Below are 27628 nucleotides of genomic sequence, written 5' to 3'. Positions count from 1 at the left end.
TTAATCATCCTGAACAAAATCTTTGTTATGACAAGGTCTGCTATGAAACTATACATATGCAGACGTTCACACATGATTCGTGTTTCTTAACAGTTACTGGTGTACAGAGAAGTTTTTTCCTCCCAATGGAAATCAGATTATTTGATAAAATGGGAATGAGGAGTGATCTGTATATAATTCCTTCTTGTTATTATGTAATAATTAAATTTTAACCATTATAAGATTTAGGCTATATGTTCTAATAATCTTAAGATTATCTTCCAGTCAATAGATCACTTGGGTATGATAAAAAGGGAATTAATATTGCATGAACATTTATAAAGTGTATACAATAGTTCTGGGCATTTCAGGGCTTTCGATAGCTGCCTGAAGTCTACTTATGGAACCCAGGTTACAGACCTTTGATTTAGAAAAACCAGGCCCTGTCTTGGTATTTAAAAATATATTGGTATATTAATTTGTATAAAACACACACAGGTTACTTTCACCATGCAAGAAAGCGATTTCTCAGTGCAGCAAAATTCCTTAGAGTTCTTTCACCAGCTCCTAATCATTATTTAAGCTTTGTGTCTAAGAAGATTAAATACATTCATCTATAAACTCTCAAGATGATGCAGTTAAAATGATCCTGTGTTATTCTTCATATCTGAGTAAGAAACAAAAACATCATTAAAAACGTAAGATGTTCAAGGATCAATAACATTTCCATTCTAAAAGGAATGCTCTCTTTGCTAAACATTACCATAGAATATTTTGTATACCATCACCAGCAGGCTTTTTAATGTTGGATTATTTCAACAAGAAATGATGACAAATAATCAGAAAAAAACCCCACTCATACTAAAGAAGTGATGTTAATCTATCAGTTCCTATACATGTCTATGCATTTTGGGGTGGTATTTACCATGCTCTGTGCTCGATGGTCAAGATCATATTAGACGGTACACTTAACGTGGACAGCGACCATGACATGCGTGCTTAGCTTTGCATCCATTACAGGACAAGCAAGCACAAGTGCTTTTCACATGGTAGAGGCTCAATATCTGTTACGCTGATTTTACATAGTCAGGCTACCCCATTTCCCATATGTCTTCTGGATCCAAGCTGCAATTCCAGAACTGTTGTAAATGCCAACAGAGCCACTAACAAAGCCTTTTGTCACAGAGAAAATTACCACCCTACTAGTAAGCCCCAAAACCAGTCAGCTGAACAAATCAGAAAGACAAAAGGGAGACGAAGGGGATTGTTGTGTCTGTTTAAGATGCAGCATTTTATCATTGTTAAATACAACGCCCTACTACGCGTCTTTGTGTCTTCGCATTAAGGCCATGCTGGGACCTGCCCATATTGAAGGTTTTGGGTCGGGTACCTCAAATGAAACAAGCACACATTTCACCTGAACCCTACACCTTGGGTTTTCTGGAATCCGCTCCTTAATTTTCATCCCTGTTTTATACGTCTACAGCACAGCACTGCTTTAAGGGCTCAAATGAGGAACTTAACTCCTCGGATTAATACATTATTTCTACTGAGCCTTTTAAGTCATCACGGAATTTCAACAAACCGAGAAGACAGTGCGAAGGGCTCTCTGGCGGAGCTGGTTAGGATGACGCTTCCTGCACCCCAAATTCGGAGAGTGCTCCAGCAGAGCACCAGGGCTGATCTGAGAGCACAGGGACTATGATTAGAACGAGAGGGTTTTTTTTTGGTTTTGTTTTGTTTTTTGTTTTTGTCCTCAGCTTCTCTTCCCCCTAACCTTCGGCTCCTGTCCCGTAGTTTATCTTTGCATCCTTGTCACCTCTTTGGACACGGGCCACCTCTCCTGTGCCTTTTCCACAGCCAAATCAAGCTGTTGTCTTAGCAGGTATTACAAAAGTACATTCAAGGGCAGACAGAAGTTGCATCCCGGGTCACCTGCCCGAAGGTCGCGCTGGCCTCTTTGTCTCCCTTCGCCTGCAGCCCTGCCTACCGTCTCCCATCCCAACCCTTTGCCGTCTCCCACCCGCAGGTGAGGGGGAGGGGCCTGACGGAACTGAAGCTGAAAGGGCTGGAGAAATGAAACCCGCACAAAGACAACGAAAGGTCACTTAAAAACCATGACAATGTTTGCAGGGGGGAATGGGCTGTGTGGAAGGGGGCCCTCGTGGGACGTGTTAGGAGCCGGGGTGACTGAACACCGTCTCGGGGCAGGTGGGGCCACAGCCTACTGCTCTCCGAGATGCCGAAGGGCGCGTGTCTCCGGCCTCCTGTATCCCCAGGGGGTAAAGCGACCTCGGTTTGTTATCGGTCCCTAGATGGTCGCGGGTCGCCAAGCCGAGCGCTCGAGCGGGACTTTCGTCGGCGTGCAGGGAACAGTCGGACCCCTGCGTCACCCGCGGGGCCCGGGGAGGCGCCCCGAGTCCGCAGGCCCGGCTGTCCGCGGCCCCCCGGCCCCGGCGGCCGCCTCGCGAGCANTCTCGGGGCGGAGGCCGCAGGGACGCGCCGTCCTGGGCTCCCCCCGCCCGCCGCCCGACGCCACGCTTGGAAGCCCGGGGCCAGACGGCCTCGCGGCCCCCAGGCTGGCACTGCCACCCCGAGCCCGGGGGTGCCCGGGGCACTCGCTCGCTTTGGGGCTTCCGCTGCCCAAGGAGGATTCTGGAGAGAACACCCACCTGCCAAGACCGAACGCAAAAGAACGGGAGCCTTGGGGCGGAGGGGGAGGGAGGGGCAGGACGACATTCACCAGGGTCACAGACAGGCCCCCGAAGAAAGTTGGGGGCACCCCATGCGACGCTTGAAAGCGCCGAGGAGGCTCAAGCGGGCGGACGGTGGCCAACGCACGCAGCCAGGGCGCCGTTCGGCCAAGTTCACTCACGTTGGCGCCGCGCGGATGGCGCAGGCTGGTCGGCGACATCGGGTCCCAAGCGTTGCTCTGGAAGGGAGAGGACAAGGNTGGGGGTGCTGCCTCCAAGATCAGAGCCAAGGGGAGGCGTCGGGGGGGCCAGGGGGGCGGACTTAGATTTCTGGAATGTGCTGTGAACCTGCCCTCGCCCCGCCTCCCCTTGGGGCGCAGCGTGGTCGCGGTGGGGGCCCAGCGCGGCCGTCCCGAATGTCACTTATGCACCTGTCTGGACCCACCTCCCGCGGTGGTCTAACCGCGTCCGGCGCCTCGTCGAAGGGTTAAAGTAAAGAAAGATGGAAACATTTTAGGCATCTTAAAAGCTCGGGATCGCTTTCCCCCTTCCGTTCGGGAGACCCCTTTCCAAACGTGGACTGGGCCGGCGTCCTTCTAGGGACAGGAGCGGGGGNAGACTGCAGAGAAGCCAGTCGTTCACCTTATGTAAGGCCTCACTTTCCTTCTTTGGCAAATAGGAGCAAGAAGTAATGTGCATTCGCTGGGTCCCGCAGAGACGCAAGTGGAATGATGCGCGAAAGCGTTTAGCCTGTGTCTGACCCATAGCAAGCCCTGGAAACGTGCATCTACGCATCTGACATCTGTCACCCATCCACCTGCGGGTTTGTCGATCACACCCCATCGTACATCTATTGTTTATTTATCCATCCACGTATCTATCTGTCCTGGCCCTAGAGGGAGACCACAGACTGTCCCAGAGCCGAGAGACGAGAGAGACAGAGACAGAGAGAGAGACAGAGAGACAGAGAGAGCGAGCGCCAGCGCCTCCGGTCTTTCCCAGCCACACGCACGGCCACAACCTCAGCCTTCGCAGGTGCCCAGGGGAGGCTCGGGCCGCGCTGCATCCCCCACTTCGGTCGCTAGAGGGCAGCGCTCTCCTGCGGAGGTTTGCGAGCGCTGGGACCGGGCCTCCGGGGCCGCTTCAGGACCCTCACCCTGGGTGACCGCAGCGCCGCCGGGCGTGCACGGCCTGCCTTCCGGGCAGGGGCAGCTCTGCACTTGGGGACCTGGACATAATAGCGGCGGGGCGCGTAGCCCTGAGAAGCCGGCGTTGACATCTTGCCCGGAAAGCATCACACGCCTCTTGGACACTTTGGGCTCTTCCCATCAGGGGGCTGATAGAGTCATCTCTGGCTACTGACTCTCTCTCCGACCAGAGAGGAGAGCTTACGTTTGTAAATGAGATTTCGCCCCGTTGCCTGGGCTTTGTAGCTCGTGCAAAAGGAGTGCATGAGCAAATCCTGCCGTAGAGGAAGGAGAACTCTCTGTATCTGAGCCCTGGTACACGTAGCGTGGCCGAAGAAGTTTAAATACACGATCAGGGGCCAGAGGCTGAGAAATGTTGGGGGGGGGGCGGGAGACGACGGCACCCCGTGTGGCTTCCTCCCGACTCACGGTGCCTGACACGGAAAAACTCCTTAGAATCTTGGAAACTATAGAAGCTGAAGGTTGAAAGGAGTCTGGGGGGTAATTTATTCCAACCCTCATTTTATAGATGGGAAACGCTGAGCCCCGGAGCGTGCAAGTGGCATCCGAGTGACTGGCCCAGACAGTGGCAAAACCAGGTTCTGCCCGAGCTTTCCGGGGAGAGCTCCTTCCTGGCATCTACCCCGGGTTTGGTTTGTTTCTGTTGGAACAATGAATGTCGACTCTGAGTTAGTTTCTCTTTGTGGCTCGGTCAGTGAAGCATCCGATTCTTGATTTTGGCTCAGGTCATGATCTCATGGTTGGTGAGTTCAAGCCCGCATGGGGGCTCTGTGCTGACGGCATGAAGCCTGCTTGGGATTTTTCTCTCTCCTCTCTCTGCCCCTACCCTGCTTGTACTCTCTCTCTCTCTCAAAATAAACTTTTAAAAAAATGTCAAAGGAAAGAGAAGAGAAGGGGAAAGAGAGGGTTGCCCCCAGGTGCAGTCAAGGGTACTAAGTGCCTGTCCAGTGTTTGGGATACTGCGGGTGCTGAATAAACATGCTGTGTGACTGGAGGGATGAGGGACATGGTCAAGGGTTGATACCGTTGGCAGGTGCCAGGGATGAGCTCTTCCATCCCTTCCCCCGTGTGCCCTTGGAGGCTAAGGACACGCATTTTTTAAAATTCATTCCTTTATATTTCACTCATGGCAGTGGGTTGCAAGGAATTCATCTTTCCATGATCCTGTAAATATTTTGAAGAACTAATAGATATTGCTGTTCCCTCCTGAGAAAAGACTGTTCTGGAAATCAGACTCAACCAAGGGAAAGGAATCTTCTCTTAAGGTGTTTAATCCAGAGAATTCTGATTTCCATGTCAGGATCAAAATATCTCCTTCTTCTGATCCTAGGGTCCCAAACCGTAGACAAAAGGGATTTACTCCAAAGATCAAAAAGAAAGTGGTTTGTAAAACCTTGATGCTGAGTGGTGCTCTGGCTGCTGTAGAGGGATTTTAAAAGTCTTTGCGATATTCTCTTTCATCATTTCTGGGATGGAAGATGCCTAAATCGAATGCTATCTTTCAAGTGCCTGTTCTCCCCCGGCCCCGCTTCCTGCCACCCAGATACAGATATTTTATTATGGAACTTGCTACCTCTTTGCTGCTCAATCTCTAACCAGCAGGCACACGGCAGTTTCGCACTTCAGGGATCGTGTAATGCTGCAGCATAAAAACACCACATTCTAACATTTCAGATGTTTGGAGCCCTGCCAGAGGCAGGGTAAACTTGCCTGTTTTCCATTACAATCTAAAGTGTAGGCTTTGCAAGCTAGGATTCTGTGAGCTAGGCACATTACCCTGAAGGACCCCTGTGAAGGCAGTCGTCTTCAGGCTGGCTCAGAACATGGGTCACAGACAGTCTCTAAGTGGGATTGACTAGAAAGCATGCTTTTAGGGTGTGATAGATCCCCATTTCAAGGAAAATGAGTCTGGTACATTCTCACTCTGAAAAAATCCAGGAAACAAAACAAACCTCTTAGCAGAAAAACTAATTTGGTGCACAGTTGCCTAAGAATGAGTTTAAATAATAGGTAATGTGTCAATGCGTCAGAAAGAGAAAGCGGGAAGGGGAGGGGGAGGGGGGAGGAGTGAACAACAGTAAAAACAAGGGAAACTAAACTCAGCACATCAAATGTAATGTGTACATATGTGTAAACTTAGAATTGAAATAGAGTTCCTAAATTAGGCCTTCAGCTCTCAGACACAAGAAAATAAATTTTCATACTAAGCTTAGGTAATTAGATCATGAATAAAGCAAGTCACATGATGACTCATTAGATTAAAAGAAGATATAGCTGGGGATCTAACCAATATATGGATTCTTTTTTTTTCTTCCAGGAATCTGAATCTTAATTTTATTTCTTCCTCCAATAAGGAACAGAAAATTTAATTTTAAGCAAGGTATGCTTTATAACATTAATAAAGAATAGACATTTTTTAGAATAAATCTTACAAAAGAGGTACAGAGCCTTAACAGAGAGCATTGAAAAATGTTCACGAAAAACACTCAAGACCAAATAAATGGAAAACATAATCCCAAATTTAATTACTTCCTGTGGTGTCATTTATCTCGTTCCTCTATCTCCTGCATTTTCTAGCAACTGAAATTTACATTTTAAGTCTTGCTAGATTCAAATTAAATGTTTTTCATGAGATTACATTATAGGCAACATTGTCTACTTGATATTGTCTACTTTATATTCCATTATATAAATATATCTGGTCATTCCATCATGGCTGAAGCTAAGAATAGACTCAATAGGGTGATTGACCGCTGGATTGGAAGGATCTTCAGGTTCCTTTAGTTATCATTGGCAAGAAATTATTTTCATGGTCATTATAAAATTTATGACGAAAGCAAAGAATCCAACAACATTTCCCTTTCCACATTGACACATGTAATCCACTTCTTTTGCTAATACAAAATGATTACGAACACAGACATGGATTTAAAAATGAAACTTCGAAACTCAAATTGAGAGCTCGCACAACCAACCCCATGCAGCTGGCTTGTAAGTACTAAAACCACATCCTCCGCATAGAAACACATTTCCCATACTTTTTTTTTTTAATTTTTAATGTGTTCTATTTATTTCCGAGAGAGAGAAAGACAGCGTGAGCAGGGGAGGGTCAGAGAGAGAGGAAGATACAGAATGGGAAGCAGGCTCTAGACTCTGAGCTAGATGTCAGCACAGAGCCCGACGCGGGGCTCGAACCCACGAACCATGAGATCATGACCTGAGCCAAAGTCAGACACTCAACCGACTGAGCCACCCAGGCGCCCCCACATATCCCATACTTTGAAGGTAGAGATTTGGGGTGGTAGTCTGGAGTTCTGCTTCCAGGAACCCTGCTCACGAATCTCCTCCTTCTCACTCCAACCTGGCTTCACTCTGGGTTGTGATAGCACCGTCTTCGGGCACAGGTAAACAAAGCCCTCTAGCACCTCCATGCTGTCCAGAAGAAGGAGGATGTACTTGATAACTGGCTGCTCAGTGATGTCTAGGTGCTGTAGCGTGGTCTTAGCTTTCCACACCACGTTGCAGGATTGCTGTGAGCTCAGGACGTCCCTCATCCAGCTCTCTGGTTCTGGTCTGGGTGGGTCAGGCTGTCAGACTCCGCTCAGATCAGATGGCCTTCAGAGGAGCCCCAGAGGAAGCTGTTCTCAGTCTGACGTGACCGGCTTGCAGACTCCAATGACCCGCGTCCAGCCTGGCTGCCTCATGGATCGAGAGTGGTATCTGCTGGCCTACCCACCATTCACAGCACCCTGTTTGGGAAGCTCCAAGTGTAGCCAATGGCTGCGTGCGGGCTGAAAAAGTTCAGATGTTTGAAGGATTCCAGAGCACCTTAACTTGTAAAGATTGATTTTTGGAATTGCCTTGAAGAAATTTGGTAGCCCCCTCAGAGTCATGCTAGAAAATTGCATTGCCTCTTTGGACCTAAACCTTGTTTAATAACCTGAGTTTGATTTGCTTTGGGCTGTTTCCAGAATCAAATGACAGATCCCACCTGGAGGACTGCAAAGAATGCCAAAAATGACAATTGAAGGAATGAATGAGTGAGTGTAAACATGCACCAAGGAAACAATCTCCACAGTCGAGGCAATGCTGGAGGAGAGGTTCTAAAATAGGGTTTGAGGAACCATGAATCCCTAGAATAAATGCAAGGGCTCCAATTTACCTGAAATTCTTGAGGGAATTTCTTTGCATCTAACCTGCAGCACAGAGCTTGACGCATAACGGATACTCAGCAAAGTTATTTTTAAAAAAACTACCTCCCTACTTGTAGTTACATCCTCCATGGTTCCCATCTTCATGGGATGGATTCAACAAATTAAAATATTGTCATAAAATCATATAAGGACAAAGTTAAAGTCCTGCAGATTCACTTCTAACTCTATCATTATTCTCTTGATATTTCCTTTGTTTTGTACAGATATTAGAGTTAGAAATTTTTTTTAATGTTTATTTATTTATTTTTGAGAGACAGAGTGAGACAGAGAGAGAGAGAGAGACAGGCAGAGAGAGAGGGAAACAGAAATCCCAAGCAGGCTCTGCACTGTCCACAGAGCCTGATGCGGGGCTTGAACTCACAAACTGTGTGTGATACGATGACCTGAGCTGAAATCAAGAGTTGGATGCATAGCCACCTGAGCCACCCAGGTGCCCCTAGAAAAAGAATTTTAATATGCTTGTGAGAATCAGTCCAGAGAAGGTTTTGTGTAGCACAAAATGAAGTGAGAGAAAGTGGTTGGAATATATGCCTTTTTTTCTTTTTCTTTTTTTTTAAATTTATTTTATTTTATTTTTTTAACGTTTTATTTATTTCTGAGAGAGACAGAGAGAGAGAGAGAGAATGAGCATGGGAGGGTCAAAGGGAGAGGGAGATATAGAAACTGAAGCAGGCTCCAGGCTCTGAACTAGCTGTCAGCACAGAGCCCCACGTGGGGCTCGAACCCACGAACCATGAGATCATGACCTGAGCTGAAGTCGGACACTTAGCCAACTGAGCCTCCCCAGGACCCCTATATGCCTTTTTTTCCCCCAACTCTGAGGCTCTTTTTGGTGGAGGAGCAAACCCAGTGAGTATCTTAGATCCTAGAAACTAAAACAGTGCAAGATTTTATGAAGGAAAACAATCATTTTTCTTTTAAGAGTTCTGGATCAGAAAACGCTCATTTGAATTTCCGTTCTGCTTTCAATTGAATGTATACACTTGGGAAAGTGAATTTCTAACCCTCATTTTTCTCATCTGTACAGTGGGGATAAGAAAACTACCTGCATTAATTTGTTGCCTGGATGAAGTGAAAAATGCGTATAGGTATCGTGTTAGATATTTCATTTATATTAATGACCCTTTTAATTGTGCTAAAGAATTTCTGAGGCAAAATGTTTTTTTTCCTTGGTGTCTGGATTGTCAGGTTAGAGGCCTCTCATTTTTGAAGCTGTGACTTGTTTGCATTAGTGGAGCGTTCAAATGATGAAAGCAAGTGAGTATTTTGATAATGGTTGAAGGAAACAGGTTTTCTCATCTACCTGGATCCAATGCTCCAAATTAAAAATTACAATCACAGGGGTGCCTCGGTGGCTCAGTCAGTTAAGTGTCCGACTTCAGCTCGGGTCACGATCTCGCGGCTCGTGAGTTCGAACCCCGTGTCAGGCTCTGTGCTGCCAGCTCAGAGCCTGGAGGCTGCTTCCGACTCTGTGTCTCCCTCTCTCTCTGCTCCTCCCCTGCACGTGCTCTGTCTCTCTTTCTCTCAAAAATAAATAAACATTAAAAAAATTAGAAAAAAATTACAACCATAGAGCAATTTATAGCTGTAGGTAGCAAGCTGCTTCATAAAGTTGTAATAAGATAGGCTGAAAAAGAGAACTTGTGGACAGCACAATCTCATCATTGTTATTTTATTTGGGATATATTACAGAGTATTAATCTTTGACATTTCTGTGTGTCGCAGAGCAATTTAGGGGAGGAAGAGGTAGTAGAGGTGCCTGGCCTAGGGCACTTGGGGGCTCCACAGGAGGGCAGAGCTGGAACAGCAGGAGAGAGAGTCCTAGGATCCAGGAAGGAGCCCGTCAGTGAAGACAAGCGTGCAAGGAGCCATGATTGGGGGATTGATCCCACATGGGCAGTCTCTGGTCGGGTGGGTCAGGGGCAGTGGGAGTGGAGAGGAAGGATGGGGACTGATCAGCCACCTGAGGCGGTGGGAGTAGTGTTCTGGGGGAAAGCAGCGGGTCAGTCAGGGCAGCATTGACTCAACTCCCTTTTCTCTGCAGTGTCCACTCCCACAGGGAGCTAGGTACCTCCAAGAAGATTTGTGCAGTGGTGTGATGAGAAGAAATATTTTTGTTCCTCATGTGTAATGGGCTTGTGTGTTTTTTTTAAAAAAATTATTCATTTATTTTGAGAGAGAGAGAGAGCGAGAGCGAGTGCATGGGAGTGGGGATGGGGAAGAGAAAGAGTGAGAGTGAGAGAGAGAGAGAGAGAGAGAGAGAAATAGAATCCCAGTGCTCTGTTAGTGCAGAGCCCAATGTGGGGCTCGACCCCACAAACCACAAGATCATGACCTGAGATGAAATCAAGAGTCAGATGGTTAACTGACCAAGACACCCAGGTGCCCCGTTGAGTTTGTGTTTTTAACCTCACATCCTCCAGAGAAGATGTGGGAATCAGACAGCGAATGAGCATGTTAGGATCATCTCTATCACTCGCCCAGTCCCTTGTCTTCCCCAAGATGATGACACGCACTCATCCAGTAATGAATGGACATACACTGGGGAGAAGTTCTTCGGCTCCTTGTTGGAGCACCTCCAAATGGGTTGCTTCTTCCACTTCCAGTGTGTCTGATTTCCTACCTGGTATCTTCCAAGCCCTTAGGGAAGCTTGAATCATTGACTGCTCCTTTCTCCTGTATGTTAGGTTGACTATTCCTTTCTCCCGTTAGGCTTTGCCTCTCTACTGTTTCTTTGTCCTCATATTCCACACCTAAGCATAAACACTTACTTGTTTTTCCTCTTGTGTTTAAAGAGCACTTTCTTGGGGCACCTGGTGGCTTAGTTGGTTGAACGTCTGACTTCAGCTCAGGTCATGATCTCACAGTTTGGTTCATGATTCAAGCCCTGTGATGGGCTTGCTGCTGTCTGCACAGAGCCCACTTTGGGTCCTCTGTCCCCCTCTCTTTTTTTAAAAAATTTTTAAAATATTTTTATTTATTTCTATGAGAGAGAGAGAGAGAGAGAGACAGTGTGAGCAGGGGAGGGTCAGAGAGAGAGGGAGACACAGACTCTGAAATAGGCTCCAGGCTCTGAGCTGGCAGTCAGCACAGAGCCCAACGCGGGGCTCGAACCTACGAACTGCGAGATCATGACCTAAGCGAAAGTTGGACGCTTAACCGACTAAGCCACCCACGCGCCCCACTGTCCCCCTCTCTTTACCCCTCCCCTGCTCATTCTCTCTCTCAAAAATAAATAAACATTTAAAAAAATAAAGGAGCACTCTCTTAAATCTGTAATACTTCTCCTTCCTGCCCCACTTCTATCGTACCATTATCATCTCTTCACAGTTAGGATTGTTGAAGAATATTCTAACTTCTTCATTGGCCCTTTTTCATCTCCTATGAACTCCTTATTCCACTGTCATCTCGATTCTGTTCTTACCACTTTAGGAAATCATACTTGTTAAAATCAGCAATAACCTATGAGATGAAGAGCCAAGAAACTCTTTACAGTCCTTCTATTACTTGTTATATCGGACGCCGTCGACTGTGTTCTCTTTCTAGGTGTTGTCCCGGAAACTTATTTTTTCCTTATCTTTTCAGTTGTTCCTTCTTACTCTACTGCTTAGACTTCTTTTCTTTCTCCATCTGTCCCTTACGTGGTGGTGGTCCCTATGGTTTTGCCTTGTGCCTTATCTCAAGTTATTTATACATTCTGCTCAGGATCCACTTTAGGACTTCACCTTTATTCGTATATTAATTATTCCTCAGTCTTTATTTTTAGTTTGGGCCCCTTTTCTGTCTGCATGAGCTTGTCTTGACTGGTATGTGCTCCATACCAATGGTACGTGCACCTCAAACGTAGCCTGTGTTCAACTACTTTAGTCATCTTTTCTTCAACTCTGTTCATGCTGTTGTCTTCACTTTCAGTGAATGACAGACATCTGGAAATCATTCTTTTTAAATCTTAAACTTAGCCATTCTAATGGATGTGTGCTGACATCTTCTCATTTAATTTATGCTTCCCCGATGACTGATGACGTTGAGCTTCTTTTCATGTGCTTTTTGGTCATTTGGTTTTTTGTGTGTGTGATATATCAATTTACATATTTTGTCCACTTTTATTTGATTACCTTTTATGATTGAGTTGTCAGAGCTCATTGTATATTCTGGTTATAAATCCTCTGGCATAAATACATATTATGAATATTTTCCTCCAGCATCAAGCTTGTCTTTATATTTTCTTAACCATGTCTTTTGAAGAGCCAAAGATTTGTGTCTTATCTAAGAAATCTTTGTCTACCCCAAGCTTGTAAAGAGAGTCTCTTCTTTTCTTCTGAAAGTTTTATAGCGTTAGTTGTTATGCTTAGGCCTTTGATATATACCAAGTTAATATTTGTGTCTGTGATAAGGGTCAAAGTTAAAGTTTTTTCAAGATGAATATCCAGTGTTTCAACATTATTGAAGACTATTCTTTTCCCACTGAATTATCTTGGAAACGATAAAAAGTCACTTGATCATAATATGAGGATCTATTTCAAATTCTCTATTGGAGTGTTGTTCCACTGATTAAATGTCTATCTTTACACTAACATTCCACACTGTCTTCATTACTATAGCTTCATATTAAGTCTTGAAATCAAACTGTAAACCTTCTAACTTTGGTCTTCTTTTTTGTAATTGTTTTAGCCATTATGAGTTCTTTACATTCCCATATAAACCTTAGAATTAGTTCATCAATTTCTACAGAAAAGCTTGCTGGGATTTTGATTGAACTGAATTAAATCTTAGATCAGTTTTGGAATAGTTGACATTTTACCGTCTGTGTCTCCCTATCCATGTATGTGGTACATCTTTCCATTTTGTCAGGGCTTCTTTAATTTTTCTCAGCAATGTTTTATAGTTTTAAGTGGGTAGGTATTGTGTATTTTTTATTAAAAATTTTTAAACTTATTCCTAAGAATTTCACATATTTTGATCTCTTTCAAATCATATTATTTTAAAGCTTATTTCCCAGTTGTTTGTTACTGGTTCTATTTTGTTTTTAATAGAGGAACAAACTCTGCTAAGTACTAATGTTATTCTGTGAGAGTTTATAAATGATCATGGACTTACCTTCTTCCAGCCCTTAGGTGACTTTCCATAATCTTCTTTTTATTCTCCTTAGGTAGGTATTCAATAAAACTTGCACCATAAAAGTTTTCTGAATGAAGAAACCACTTTCAAGATCAAGTTCATTTTTCCAAAGACCATTAAAAAAACCTCCGATTTTAAAACTCTGGGAATTCTCATAGCTTGAGCTATATCTGAAAAGCAGGGTGAAGTGATTTGACAAATACATGACTGATTTGAAAAATGTGGACACTTCTGCATTTGATTGGCATCCAAATGATCTATTGTTCATCTTAACAAGATAAGTGTCAAATCACATCTCACTTGTGATATGTCAAGAGAGAAGCCTATAAAAGAGAAAAAGGGATGTTAACAACCAATTCTAAAGCCACAGCGCTGCACACAGATGTAAGGATGAGAAGTTGATGTATCTCAGGACCATTCTAGCAATTACAGGCTAATAGAATCTCAGGGTTGCAAGGAATCCTAGAGGCGGAAGGAACTGAAGAATTAGAGGTATAGTTGGATCAGATGAAAGTGGATTCCATTCCAGTCTTGAGTTTCCATGGCTGTTGAACGAGATTACAGATTTATCCTAATTTTTAAAAAAAGTCCATCATCTAGAGAGAGAAGGAATTTCTTATTTTGGTGAGTAGTGCAGCCATCTATTTCAAAGGCTTGAAAACAGAAGCTTTGGCTGTGTCCAGGTCCCTTCCCCCCTGAGTCCTCTTTGGGTGTTCTGGCTGATTCAGTGTTTCTAAATAAAGGCAACCCATATTTTAAAATGAAAATTAATAACTAAAAATTATCTTGATATTAAATGCAGACCTTCTGCAGGAAAAAGATGATTTCTGGCTGATTCTGGAAAGAGGAATGTGTGGAAGGCTTTGGCCTTGATTCTGTAAATGGCAGCAACTGATTGAAGTAAGGAGGGGCTGCTCTCTTTATGCACCCTCTCTAATTCTCCATAGTCTCCCCCATCCTGACCCCCAGTGCTCTTTACTGATTTGACCTGCTTGGTTCCTAGAGTCTTAATGACTTTCCTGAAGCCGTAAAGTCTGGGAATTCAAATGCAATGCAAGCACCCATCATCAGGCCCTGGTGATGCTATCTTGTCAGCATCTCCTGAATCCCTCACCTCCTCTCTTTCCCCATCCGAACTGCTTTTATCTGGACCCTCGCTGCTTCTCAGGTGGCTCACTGCCCCCCAGCTCACTAAGTGCCACACTGCGGTGCTATTCATGCAAAGATAGAAGCAATGCAAGATGGCAGAATTCCTTTGGTGCGAAAGGCAAGAACGATATTTTGGGGAGCAAAATGGAGCAGGGGTACATTCCCCGAGGACTACGCTCACATCCCTGGTGCCTGAACCTCACCTGGGGAAGTGTTTCCTTACTGGATGGAAAATGAAGACAAAGATCCTAAGTGAGGCTTGCACTTTCTTTTTATTCTCTTCATGGGTTTCAATTTTGATTCTCTTTCACCAGTTTCAGTCCGCAAGCGGCTTGCCCCAGGGAAAGTTTACAACTTAAATAGTGTAACTTTTCAAATCTTTTAAGTAGATGTATTTTGGAGAAGGAGGCCAGACCTTTTAGTGTGACACCATTAACTACCTCCTGTGAGAGGAGTGCTTGGTCAAAACCATCCACGTTTGGAAAATCCTTCTTTGCAACATCAGTGATACTTACCTGTTGAATTCTAGAGCCATGATGCCCTACCAGCCAAGCAGAGAGACCTCAAATATATCAAGTGTTTCGAATGTTTTAAAAGAGAAACGCTTTTTCTTTGACTTGTGAGAAGAAAAGCCTTAGCTATTAGCAGGATGCAGCTGCATGTATAGAATGGGGACGCCCAAAGTGATGCTATGCGATTATAAACCTCAGCGAAAGAATCAAAGCCTCCCTCAGGAAGAGCTTCATGTGCTTGTCAAAATGAAAACAAATTTAGAAGCTGAAAACAGAAAAGCGCTTTACCTGCACGTATATGTGTGTGTGTGTGGGTGGGTGTATGGTGGGAGGGCGGGGTAAGATTCTTCTTTCCTCCACTTTTTGTAGTTAGTGAAGAAAAGTAAGAGAAAATGTGACTGTGCCCACATTACTTTCCCCCTTTGATCACGAGCATATGGATGCGTATAACCTGAACTGGGGAGGCCTACAGATAACTTGTAGCAGAGGCTCTGGAACAGAAATGTGGTAACCATAATGGGGGCACCTCTTAAATGTGCAGATCCCTAGGCCTATGGCCAGGCCGTGTGTTTCTGGAGATCTGAAATGCGACCCAGGAGGATACACAGCAACCAGATCCCGGCTGGGTCCCCTGCCGTGGGACCATCTGATTGTACCTAGAAAAATGTATGGAAATGTACAGAAAACACCCATAAATGGATGTGGGCTGGGCTAATGGTCTAACCTCTGTACTTTAGAGCATGTGGCTTCATCGATTGCCCTGAATGGTACCTTGAAAGTCACACACACAAACCCCACACTCACACACACCAAACACATATCACATATGCATGTACACATATACACCACACACATACATATACATACCACGCTCACACACATCAAAACATACCCCCCACACATACACATACACACACACCACACACACTTCACCTGAAACACACACACACACACACACACACACACGTGTGCATTTTGCTTTATCATTTAAAACACAAGGAAAACACCTCTCATCATCAAACAGCAGTATGTTAGGGAACAATGGCCTTTTTCCAAGCCTCTTGACTTTCTTAAAAAGAAAGTGCAAATCAAGGAGATGAGCTCATCTCTCTGTCTTTCAGCAGAACCTGCTCATTTTTATTATAGTGAAGGACAGACTCTATTTTTATGATAATGAAGAGAAGGCAAACTCCAAAGCTCCCTTTAAAATGTTAATATATGCCCTACAGACGCAAGGTAGGTCCTATTAGACATTTACTCTGCTTGGGGTTGGGGAAACTGAACGGAACTCTGTCGTCGGGCAAACAGAAGAAAACAGGATGAAACCTTGTGACGAGGAGGTTGCAGCACGTGTGGGTGCGAGTGAGGCCCCGAGGCTGGGGTCATCTGCATTCTCGTCCCGGCCCTGCTCCCTGTGGCCTTGACTGAATTCATAACCTCTCCAAGCTTCATCTGCAGACGCACAGAGATGTAGGGCTGCATTCACAGGATCGCTGTAAGGATGCAAATGGAAAATGCTTATAGCAGCGCTGGAAGCACAGTGAAGAGCAGATAGATTTTTATTAATAAGCAGAATAATGCTCCCGTGCCTTTCTCGGAACCCCTGCACCTGTCAGTTTTCTGTTCTAATTACGGGGCAGGGACCAGAAGAAGGGGGGAGGGAAGAGCTGACAAAATATGACCATAGAGAGGATAAGGCAGAGAGACTAGGGGCAGGAAGGAGCAGCGTCTTGGTGTGGGTGCACTGGGTCACTGGGTGTGGCCTCCTGACCCCCACCCCTTCCCACCATATCACCTGCGAATAGATCCCTCAGTCATGGTCCTATTGGAGAACTACGTGGCCAATTTTATTCTCTATCATCTTCAAAGGTACCAACTAATCAGTTCTACAGCTTCTGCTTTTCATCAAAGTAGCAGGGAACGTTTAATTTCACATGGCTCAAGTATTAGAAGCAGCTTTGAATGCCACTTCTTTTCTTCCTCTGAATTCAGGGGCCATAAAAACTGGCCAGGAGGAGGCCTCAGAATTGGTTCTTTATAGGAGATGTCCCAAAACTGTGACCAGCAGTTGGAAGTCGGCCCACAGAGATATCTTGTTTGGCTCATTGGATATGTTTTAACATTTTGAATTGGTGTCCAGTATTTAAGAACAAGAAATCTTGCATTAAAGTATGAATTTCCAACTTATTTTGGAAATCAGATCTGGCTCTTGTCCAGGCTTCTGTTCATGTTTGGACCTACAGGTAGGGGCCAAATTGTGGCTGCCCTGGGAGGTAGGTGGGTCCTCAGGTTGCCAGGCCCTTCTGGGCCTGCTGTATACATTCTAATCTTCCTGAACATTCTGAATTCCATTGCTGGCTTTACAGGTTGTTGTTGTTGTTGTTTTCAGTTGAGATATAATGGACTTATTATGTTAGTTTCAGGTGTAGAGCAGATATTCTGATTTAGTATTTGTATACATTAGGAAATGATCACCACAATGAGTGTGGTTAACATCTGTCACCAATCATTGTTACAAAACTTTTTTTCTTGTGATGAGAACTTTTAAGATCTATTGTCTTAGCCACTTTCAAAAAATTTTTTTAATGGTTATTTTTGAGAGACAGAGTGAGAGTGGAATGGGAGAGAAAGACAGGGAAACAGAATCCAAAGCAGGCTCCAGGCTCCGAGCTGTCAGCACAGAGCCCGATGCCGGGCTTGATGTCACAGAGCATGAGATCATGACCTGAGCCAAAGTCAGACGCTTAACCGACTGAGCCACCCAGGCGCCCCTCTCTTAGCCACTTTCAAATACAAGATCATTATTAGCTATAGTCACCATGCTATACATTACATCTCCATGATTTCTTTATTTTATAACTGGAAGTATGCACCTTTTGATCGCCTTCACCCATTTCACCCTTTTACACATCCCCCCTTCCTAGTAACTACCAATCTGTTCTCTGTATCTATGAACTTGGTGGTTTGGGTTTTTGTTTTTGGATTCGACGTATAAGTGAGATCATACAGTATTTGTCTTTCTTTGTCTGACTTATTTCATTTAGCATAAAGCCTTCATGGTCCCCCCATGTTGTCTCAAATGGCAACATTTTGTTCTTTTTCATAGCTGAATGTTTAATTGTATTGAATATATATACACACACACAAGTATGTGTATATATATATATATACACACACAATATACAATATGCTGCATATTCATGTATATTCATTGTATTGAATATATAATATAATAATAAATATACAATACACATATTCAATACAATGAAACATTACATATACATATATATATATGCACACACACACCACATTTTCCTTTTTCATCTATGGATAAACATTTACGTTGTTTCCATATCCTGGCTGTTGTAAATAATGCTGCAGTGAACATGAGTGCTGATACCTCTTTGAATTAGTAATTTTTGGATAAACTTTCTTTGGAAAAATACCTCAAAGCAGAATTGCTGGATCGTATTGAAATTATATTTTTGATTTTTTGGAGGCACCGCCATATTGTTTTCCACAGTAGCTGTACCAATTTGCCGTTGTACCAACAGTATACAAGAGGTCCGCTTCCTCCACATCCTCATCAACACTTGCTACATGTCTTTATTTTTTTTTTTTTTTTTGAGAGACAGAGTGAGTGAGCATGAGTCCATGCAGAAGGAGAGAGAGATTCTTAAGCAGGTTCTACGCTCAAGATGGAGTCTAACACAGGGCTTGATCCCATGACCTTAGGATCATGACATGAACTGAAATCAAGAGTTTGATGCTTAACTGAAGGACCCACCCAGGAGCCTCTGTCTTTTTATAATAGCCATTTTAATCGTGTAAGGAGATATCTCATTGTGGTTTTGATTTACTTTTCCCTGGTGATGGATGAGTGATGGTGAGCATCTTTTCATCTGCCTGTTGGCCATATGTATATCTTCTTTGGAAAACTGTCTATTCAAATCTTCTGGCATTTTTTAATCAGATACATAATTTACTTTTTTTTTTTTGCTTTTGCTCTTGAGTTGTATAAATTCTTTATATATGTTGGATATTAACCCCTTATCAGATAAATGATTTGCAAATATTCTCTCTCATTCAGGAGGCTGTCATAGTTAATTTCACTGATGTTTCCCTTGCTGTACAGAAGCATTTTAGTTTGATGTAGTCCCATTTACCTAGTTTTGCTTTTGTTGCCTTTGTTTTTGGTGTCAGATTTTAAAAAATCGTCTTCAACACCTACGTGAAGGAACTTCCTTACCATTTATGTTTTCTTCGATGAGTCTGATGGTTTCAGGTCTTACATTCAAGTCTGTAACATATTTTGAGTTAATTTCTGTGTATGATGTAAGATACTGGTCCTATTTCATCCTTTTGAATGCAGTTGTCTAGTTTCCTCAACACTATTCGTTGACAAGATGGTCTTTTCTCTATTGTATATTCTCGGTTCCTTTGCCATGGATTAATTGATCATATATGCATTGTTTTATTTCTGGGCTTTTTATCGTGTTCCATGGATCTGTGTGTCTGTTTTAATGCCAGTGCCATACTGTTTACATTACAATAGATTTGTAATGTAGTTTGAAGTCAGAGAGCACGATGTCTCCAGCTTTGTTCTTTCTCAGGATTGCTTTGGCTATCTGGGTCTTTTGTGGTCTCATGCAAATTTTAGGATCATTTGTTCTACTTCTGTGAAAAATGATATTGGAATTTTGACGGGGATTTCAGTGACATTGTATATTGCTTTGGGGAATACAAACATTTTTAAATAAATTTTTAATCTTTATTTTTGAGAGAGAGAGAGAAAGAAAGAGACAGAGTGCAAGCATGGGAGGAACAGAGAGAGAGAGCGAGACACAGAATTGGAAGCAGGCTCCAGGCTCTGAGCTGTCAGCACAGAGCCCAACGCAGGCCTCGAACTCACAGACTGTGAGATCATGACCTGAGCTGAAGTCAGACGCTTAACTGACTGAGCCACCCAGGCACCCCCATGAACATTTAAACAATATTAATTCCTCCAGTCCAAGAGCATGGAATACCTTTCTATTTTTTTTTTTTTGTTTTCTTTAATTTCTTTCATTAATGTTTTCAGCATACAGGACTTTCACTTCCTTGCTTAAATTTATTCCTGGGTATTTTATTCTTTTGGATGCAATTGTAAATGAGATTGTTTTCTTAATTTCTCTTTCTACAGTTCATTACTATGAATAGAAATGCAATGGATTTTTGTATATTGATTTTGTGTCCTGCAATTGTGGTGTTTTTATTAGCTATAGGAGCTGTTTGGTGTCAGCTTGTTTTATTCATATTGCTCAGACTTAATGTACTTCTTTACTCTAAAGAAATATAGTTAATTTTGTAAAAACATCAGCTATTATACTTTGAATACTGTCCCTTCCCCGCCACTCTGTTCTTACTAGTGCAATGTCAGTTAATATGTGCTGGAATTTTTACTTCTACAGAGTGTTTACAAAGTCAGAAAACACAGTAGACACTAATTTTAAAAAAGATTAAACTCAATAAGGAATAATTTATATACAGTTTACCCTCTATTGGTATTTTGTTGGTGAGTTTTGAAGAATATATGCACTCATGGTATTGCGATGACAATGAAGATATAAAAAATTCCTATCACTCCAATAAATTTCCCCCTTTCTTTTTTGTATTTAATCCCTTTCCATGACTCCAAGCCCCTGGAAATCAGTGGTGTGATCACTGTCCCTAGCTTATCTTTTCAAGAACATAGTAAGATTGAATCATAGGAGATGTAGCCTTTTCTAATTTGGTTTCTTTCATATACTTTTGAGATTCATTTATATGGTGGTGTGTATCCATGGTTAATTTTTTTTAACATATATATTGCTGAGTGTATTCTGTTGTCTGAGTGGATCACCTTTTATACATTCGCAAGGGATGGACATTTCAGTTGTTTCTGTTTCTTAACCAATACAAATAAAGTTGCTACAATCATTTACATACAGATTACTTTCTTTTATTGCTCTTGGTTAGAAACCCAGGAGTCAGGCCACTGGGATGTTATTGTCACATCTCAGGTGTGGGATTGCTTACGGACGTTCTAAGAAACCATTCAACTGTTTTCCAAAATAGTTAGACCATCCTGTTTTTCTGTCAGCCATGTAGGAGAGTTCTGGTTGCTCTGCATTTTCCTTAGCACTTTGTATTGTCAGTTAAAACATTTTTTTAAATTATTTGGTAAATTGTTTAAGTCTTTTACTCATTTTTAAAATGAGTTGCTGGTATTCTTATTATCATATTGAAAGGGTTCTTTATATAATTTATATACATGTCCTTTACTAAATATATGCTTTGTGGGGCGCCTTGGTGGCTCAGTCTGTTGAGCATATGATTTTGGCATAGGTCGTGATCTATGAGCTCGAGCCCCACGTTGGGCTCTGTGAGCTCGAGCCCCATGTTGGGCTCTGTGCGGACAGCTTGGAGCCTGGAGCCTGCTTCGGATTCTGTGTCTCCCTCTCTCTCTCCCCCTCCACCACTCATGCTGTCTCTATCTCTCATAAATAAATAGACTTAAAAAAATTAAAAAATATATACGTTTTGCAAATATTTTCTCTCAGTTTGAAGAGCATAACTTTTGATTCTAATGAAGTCTAATCTATCTATTTTTTCTTTTGTTCTGTGTTTTTTGTTTCCTAAGAAATCTTTGCTTAACCCAAGCTTGTTTTTAGGCAGTATATTAGTTACATTAAAATATTTATGATTGGGGGGTGGGGAAATATATGACTAATATGTTTTCCTCAACCTCCAGACAGACACATTTTCAGGTTAAGAAGCATCTTAAGTTTCAAGCAATGGGTCTGCTCAGTAGTAAGAAAAAAAATGCAGCATATGCATTATTTTTTTTCTGTGTTCTCAGATTTTGTGGATAGTTAATCATGTCTTTGTCCAGGTTAGCAATCGGACCTACTGTTTTATATTTTGAGATACATCACATATGTATATTCTCCAGTCTCATAACTACTCTTTTATATATATATACATATATATAAAATATATATATATATTTTTTATCATTTTATCTCTGTGTTAGATCTTGGACCATTTCCTCAGAGCTGTCTTCCAACTTGCCAACTCTTTTTAGCTGTTTATGATCTGTTGTATTTCATTTGCTGATTTTTTTTTTATGTTAAAGGCTATACTTTGTTTTTCATTTGTAGAATTTTTTAACGTTTCCTTATTCACTTTTTCAAACAGTCCTGCTTGTTGTTGTTGTTTTTAATGTTTATTTATTCTGAGAGAGAGAGAGAGAGAGAGAGAGAGAGAGAGAGAGAGACAGAGCATGAGCTGGGGAAGGGCAGAGAGAGGAGACACAGAATCTGAAGCAGGCTCCAGGGTCTGAGCTGTCAGCACAGAGCCCGACGCGGGGCTCGAACCCACGAACCGTGAGATCATGACCTGAGCCAAAGTTGGACGCTCAACCCACTGAGTCACCCAGGGGCCCTTGTTTTTGTTTTTGTTTTTAGAGGATTTTATCTTTCATCACTTATACCATTATTGTTTTGGATTCTCTTTCAGGTTTTTCAGTGACTTTGAGTTCTTTGGGGGAAAATGTGTGTTTTGTGAAATGCCCCCATCTTCCATTTTTGTGACTGTTTTCTCATACCCGTGCTTTTTACTGTGAGTTGATTTTTACGGACGCATTTATTTGTTGGTGTTTCTCCTGTGGAAGTGCTCTGGGCTGGGACAATGACATTACGCAGCGTTTTTGTGCTAGCTTGCTAATGAGTCCTGGTGGTATTACCGGCCCTGGAGTGGTGTTTATATTAATTGACTGGCTTATTTTTAAAAGTTTCTGTGAAAACAGGTTGCTCGCTGAAGGCTTCTCCTTCACCTAAATAGACTTAAGGCAACACTCCTTCCTGTGAGGGTGTCAGAATTCCCACATCTGATCTAAAACCATCCCTAGGCCACCTGGAAATAGAGGTTCAGCTTAGTGCCTAGACTTTGTTTTCATTCTTCGTATCTGACAAGTGAAGGGTGTCCTGTGTTTTATTTTTTTGAGTTTTCTGTGATTTATTTATTTATTTATTTTTTGAGTTTCCTGTGTTTTAAACTTGATTATGTATTTGAAAATACCCTTTAAATACCTATCTAGTATTTTGTGTGTTTTCAGCACGAACCAGGGACTGTTTACAGGTCTGGCCGGCCACGTTGTGAGAAACCCACTCTTCTTAAAGATTCTGTTTTCGGATTAAAAGCACCCTTAGAGTTTGGTCTCTTGATTTCCCTGTTGGTTTATTTGTTTGTTTATGGCCTCCAATGCATTCCATTAAGTGCTGAGTTGTCTTCCGGAAGAGTGACAGATGAATCCTCCTATTGAAAACTTGCCATTTTCATGGAATCCAAAGAAATTCTTTAAAAAATTCCCCTTCCCACCACTTGCACCCTCTACTGTCTAAATGTCTGTACTTCAATTTAGAACTCGTTTCCCCACCAAATACTTTATACACTTTAGGTTTACTCACTAACTCTACCTTTTCCTTCTTGTGGAAACAGTCCCTTGAATTATTGGAACCATGGTCCCCTTTCCTTTCTCTTGCATTGCATATTGTTTCTTCTTCTTCCCTCATCAAATCATTAGTGTGAAACTATCACAATAATCTGCATGTTTGTTCCATTATGTACTTGGAGTTTTGTGGAGAACAGAGCATTTTTATCTGAATGCTTTTTGTATATGTGGTTCCATTTTAGTGACATGTGGAGTGTGTAACAGACTCTGGGGCCGTATGTTGGAAGTGTGTAACATGACTCCACCCATAGGGGTCTTACCACTGGGATGACAAGGATAGACTTTTATTTCTTTTATATATATATATATAATTTTTTTTTTTTGAGAGTGAGAAAGCATGAGCGGGAGAGACTCAGAGAGAGGAGACAGAGGATCTGAAGTTCTGTGCTGACAGCAGAGAACCTATTGTGGGTTTGAACTCAGGAACTGTGAGATCCTGACCTGAGCCAAAGTTGAATGCTTAACCGACTGAGCCACCCAGGGGCCCCATGGATAGACTTTGAAAGCAAAGAATTTTATAAAACATGAGACAACATCTTATCAAGGGCTACCACATTGACGAGTAAGCACACAGAGAAAGGGGATGCCCCTGCAGGGGGTAAGAGGCTGAAGAAGGCTCTTTAGGAGCTGAGTTAGACTTGAAGACTCGGAAAAATTTGGGTGAGGCTGTTCTCAAGGGAGAATGCCTCATGAAATCCAGCGTGTCTATGGAAGGCTCCATAAAGGGACTTAAGCATTCCCCACTTCAGCCACAGAAAGTAAACAATACCCAAAGAAATCACTTCTGCAAACAAAATAACTCAGTGATGCTCTGGAGTAAGTCCATAAGGAGTATTTTTACAGATGGTTTAATTCGCAGCTACGTTTTGTTTGGTAAAACAGAAACCAATAGGCAATCATTCTATTTACTGATATTAACTCAGAAACGTCTCTAACCACAGAATTTTCGTTTTGTCTTACACATTCCGAGACATGCTAAAGTGGGTTATTTCTTTACAAAGAACATACAGAGTACTTTACAAAGAATGTACACTTGTAAACCCTTTCCCTTCCGGGGCAAAATCTAGCACCTGTTTGGGAAACAAAACGTGAGACACAGGCAGGTTGCTGAAAAGGAAGAAAGGGCATTGTATGTCAGAATTTTCCAGCTTCCCAGACCTCCCTTCCTCTGAGCTCTTCTTCCAAGAATGATTGCTCTTTTACCAGTCCTTAGGAATTAATTTTTCTCTCAAATAAACATAGTTCTATTTGTATTCTTTAAGCAGTCTTAGTATTGGTGGGCGAAGAGATGCATTTACTAGATACCAACATACTTTCCTACAAAGGGTGATTCTCAGGATTTTCCTGTTCGTTCCTCTTACCACCATTCATATCTCTGTTTTTCACACTGAAGCCAATGACAGTTCCATATTCTTCCCTGGACTCTGTATGGGTCCTGTCATTCAAGGGCAAGAACAAATTGCTGGCAAGCTCTTACACACATGTTTATAATCACTGACATTTGCATTGCTGTGACTGAAAGACGCATTCTTTCTACACACGTATATGGAGGATGGTTAGAAAAATCTGTTTTGAGTTAGGCTTCCTCCCTTTGATATGTGTTTCCAATTGCTAACCAAATGCTGCTTTAATTTTGTTTGTAGGAAGCTGAACTGACACCAGTTGAAAACAGCTCATTGTCTGGACTGTCTACTGCACTTGGCTTTCCCGGGGTTGGCATCACCAACCAGGGATCCAGGAAGATGCCACCGCCATCTTTTCCCCATGTGCTTTCAGGTAGACTTGGTTGGTGGATAGAACGTATTTTTGCATGGTAATTAAAGAAATGTATCACAAATTTGAGGAATAGCTGCATAGGTACTGCATGGCACACCTGATGGCCTTTTTTGCTTATGGATGGTCAGTTTTAAGCAAACTTCGACAGGTTTCTCACTTTTCCACTCTTTTCGTGTACCCTTCTTGCTCCCAAGTACCTCACTCTAACTAACTTTCCCACTCATGGCTCAGGGCTCTTATCCTGTTTCTTTGCTCACCTTCCTCCCTTGTGTGTTTCTGCCTCCCTGCTTTCCTGTCTGGACCTCACCCCTACCATCACCTCTCAGGGTTGGCCCGGCTCTGAGTGCAAGCGATCTTTTACGAACTCCTTCCTTACTGTAGCAGAAGCACCCATCCATCAGGTTATTCTAAACTTGGTTTTCTAGTTTCTGTTCTTCCATTTCCCCTGATTATCATTTGAATTCCACTCTTGAGTTTTCTCTGGTGGCTCAGTCCTTCCAAGTGGCTGCTTCCTGTGAAGAGCCAAGAGATCAACACAGCCATTACTTTACTGGCATTTTTTCCTCCTTCCTTTCCTCAAAGACTTCTCCATCATGGAAACATCTTCATGTTTCCAAAATTTAGGCCTTCCTACCATCCACAAATAGGAGGACAAAGAGAAACAGAGAAATGGCCACTCTCACTCCTGAGAGTTGTAGAAATTGAGAGAATTAAGGCCTCAAGCGGAATCATCGATTTTGATCCCTGATTGGGACAGCAAGTCTTCAGAACAGTTTCTCTGAAGTCATTTGAGTTCTAATGAGGTCAGAAATAACCAGGACACGGAATTTGATACTGTTGTCATAAATAAAGAATAGAGAGCCTTTTCAGCTCTCATCATTAGTAAGTAGGCAGATGGACTGTTCTTTGCCATAAAACTAAGAACCTTCCTTAAATCTTTCCCTTAAGTGTGTTTTGCCTGAACTGTTTTGTTAGTTATATTTATAATGTGTATTAGGAACTAAATACATATACTTCAATAGCTTCACTAAGATTTATAGTAAAACAAATTTATTTCATATTAGTCCATTCTTTGGTTCATAGCACAGTATTGGGAAGATGACCCGCACGGTGAGTCATTCTCTACACGCTCATTTTGGGAAGCCGTGGGAAGAACACGGAGCCGTTATCAAAAAGGGGCCAAGGTTTCTCTTTTTCCAGGGACAATCCAATCAGACTCCAACTGACAATCCAATCTCAGCTCCGAGGCAAGAGAAAAAAGTAAGACCCCAGCCCCTCGCCATCTCCATCCCTCTCCTCCAGTCCCGTCCATAGGTTGAGGTAGGAGAGGATAGAAATAAAATGTTGATTTCCAATTTTTCCATTCGTTCATTTATTCATTTATTTTATGTCGACCGATTATTGTGTGCAGAGTACTGTGTTTTCTCTGTTAAACCCAGTTCAGACTCGGGCGTTCAGTCGTCGGGTTATCTGGATGGCAGGTTCACTGGAAGGGTGTTTGATGTGTCCCACATGCTTGGAAGAGACTCATAAGTAATTGATGCTCATTAAATATGTTGTGTTATTGAGGCCCCTGTCGTTCCTGGCACGCTTATTGCTAAAGCTCTCTTGTTGCTTACACCACCTCTGCTACTGCATCGGCCAAGTCCAAGGCTCAGACCTGCAGGTTGGCCCACAGTCAGCCTGTTGGGTTGAGATGCCACGTCTCCCCATGTGGCTTTGACGCAGGAGAGCAGGCAGGAAGTGGTGGTCAGAGTGTCAGCGCTGAAAGCTCAAAGGAATCAGTGACCACTGGAGAGAACTGAGGTTCTTGGTTGGTGTAAGGTGCTCATGACAACTCTGAGCTTTGCCCCCTGCCTGCCCTTCTTTTTCTTGACTGTCTTTCCTGGGCAAGGCTCCTTGGTTCTTGTCTCAGGTGTCTTTCAGCATCCTCTAGGCTCTGGGATTCAGACCCAGAAGCTTATGAATTAGCCCTTTCTAGTTGCTGCCTGAGTTGAAAAATTAAATGTCTTGTTCCCTTATTATTATTATTTTTAAAAAATTTATGTGTATTTATTCTTGAGAGCGAGAGAGACCGAGTGTGAGCAGGGGAGGGTCAGAGAGAGGGAGACACAGAACCTAAAGCAAACCTCAGGCTCCGAGCTGTCAGCACAGAGCCCGACATGGGGCTTGAACCCTCAAGCCATGAGATCATGATCTGAGCTGAAGTCGAATGCTTAACCAACTGAGCCACCCAGGTGACCCTATTATTTTTTTTAAATGAAGCTTGGTCCATTTGGAAGAAAAAGCTAAGAGATCTAACTTATATTCTTGATTCTTTTATTATAGGGGTAACATGAAAATCAGGTTACCATGGATTTTTTTTTCTCCAGGAATTCATATTTAAAAATGACTTGGCTGGTGTTAAATGGTTAACAAGCATGTACAATATGCTGGACACAGTATG

At 42.7% G+C, this 27628-nt stretch overlaps 1 non-coding gene across 1 annotated transcript; it reads right to left on the bottom strand.

The window, feature by feature from the left end:
* Positions 1–7054: 7054 nt before the first annotated feature.
* On the bottom strand, positions 7055–7139 carry TRNAQ-UUG (transfer RNA glutamine (anticodon UUG)). The gene has a single exon. It is a non-coding gene; the product is annotated as a tRNA-Gln (tRNA).
* Between the last annotated feature and the right edge of the window lie 20489 nt (positions 7140–27628).

Source organism: Crocuta crocuta, unplaced genomic scaffold (assembly GCF_008692635.1).
Source record: "Crocuta crocuta isolate KB4526 unplaced genomic scaffold, BGI_CrCroc_1.0 scaffold20, whole genome shotgun sequence".
NCBI lineage: Eukaryota > Metazoa > Chordata > Mammalia > Carnivora > Hyaenidae > Crocuta > Crocuta crocuta.
This window is presented reverse-complemented; position numbering and strand designations above follow the sequence as displayed.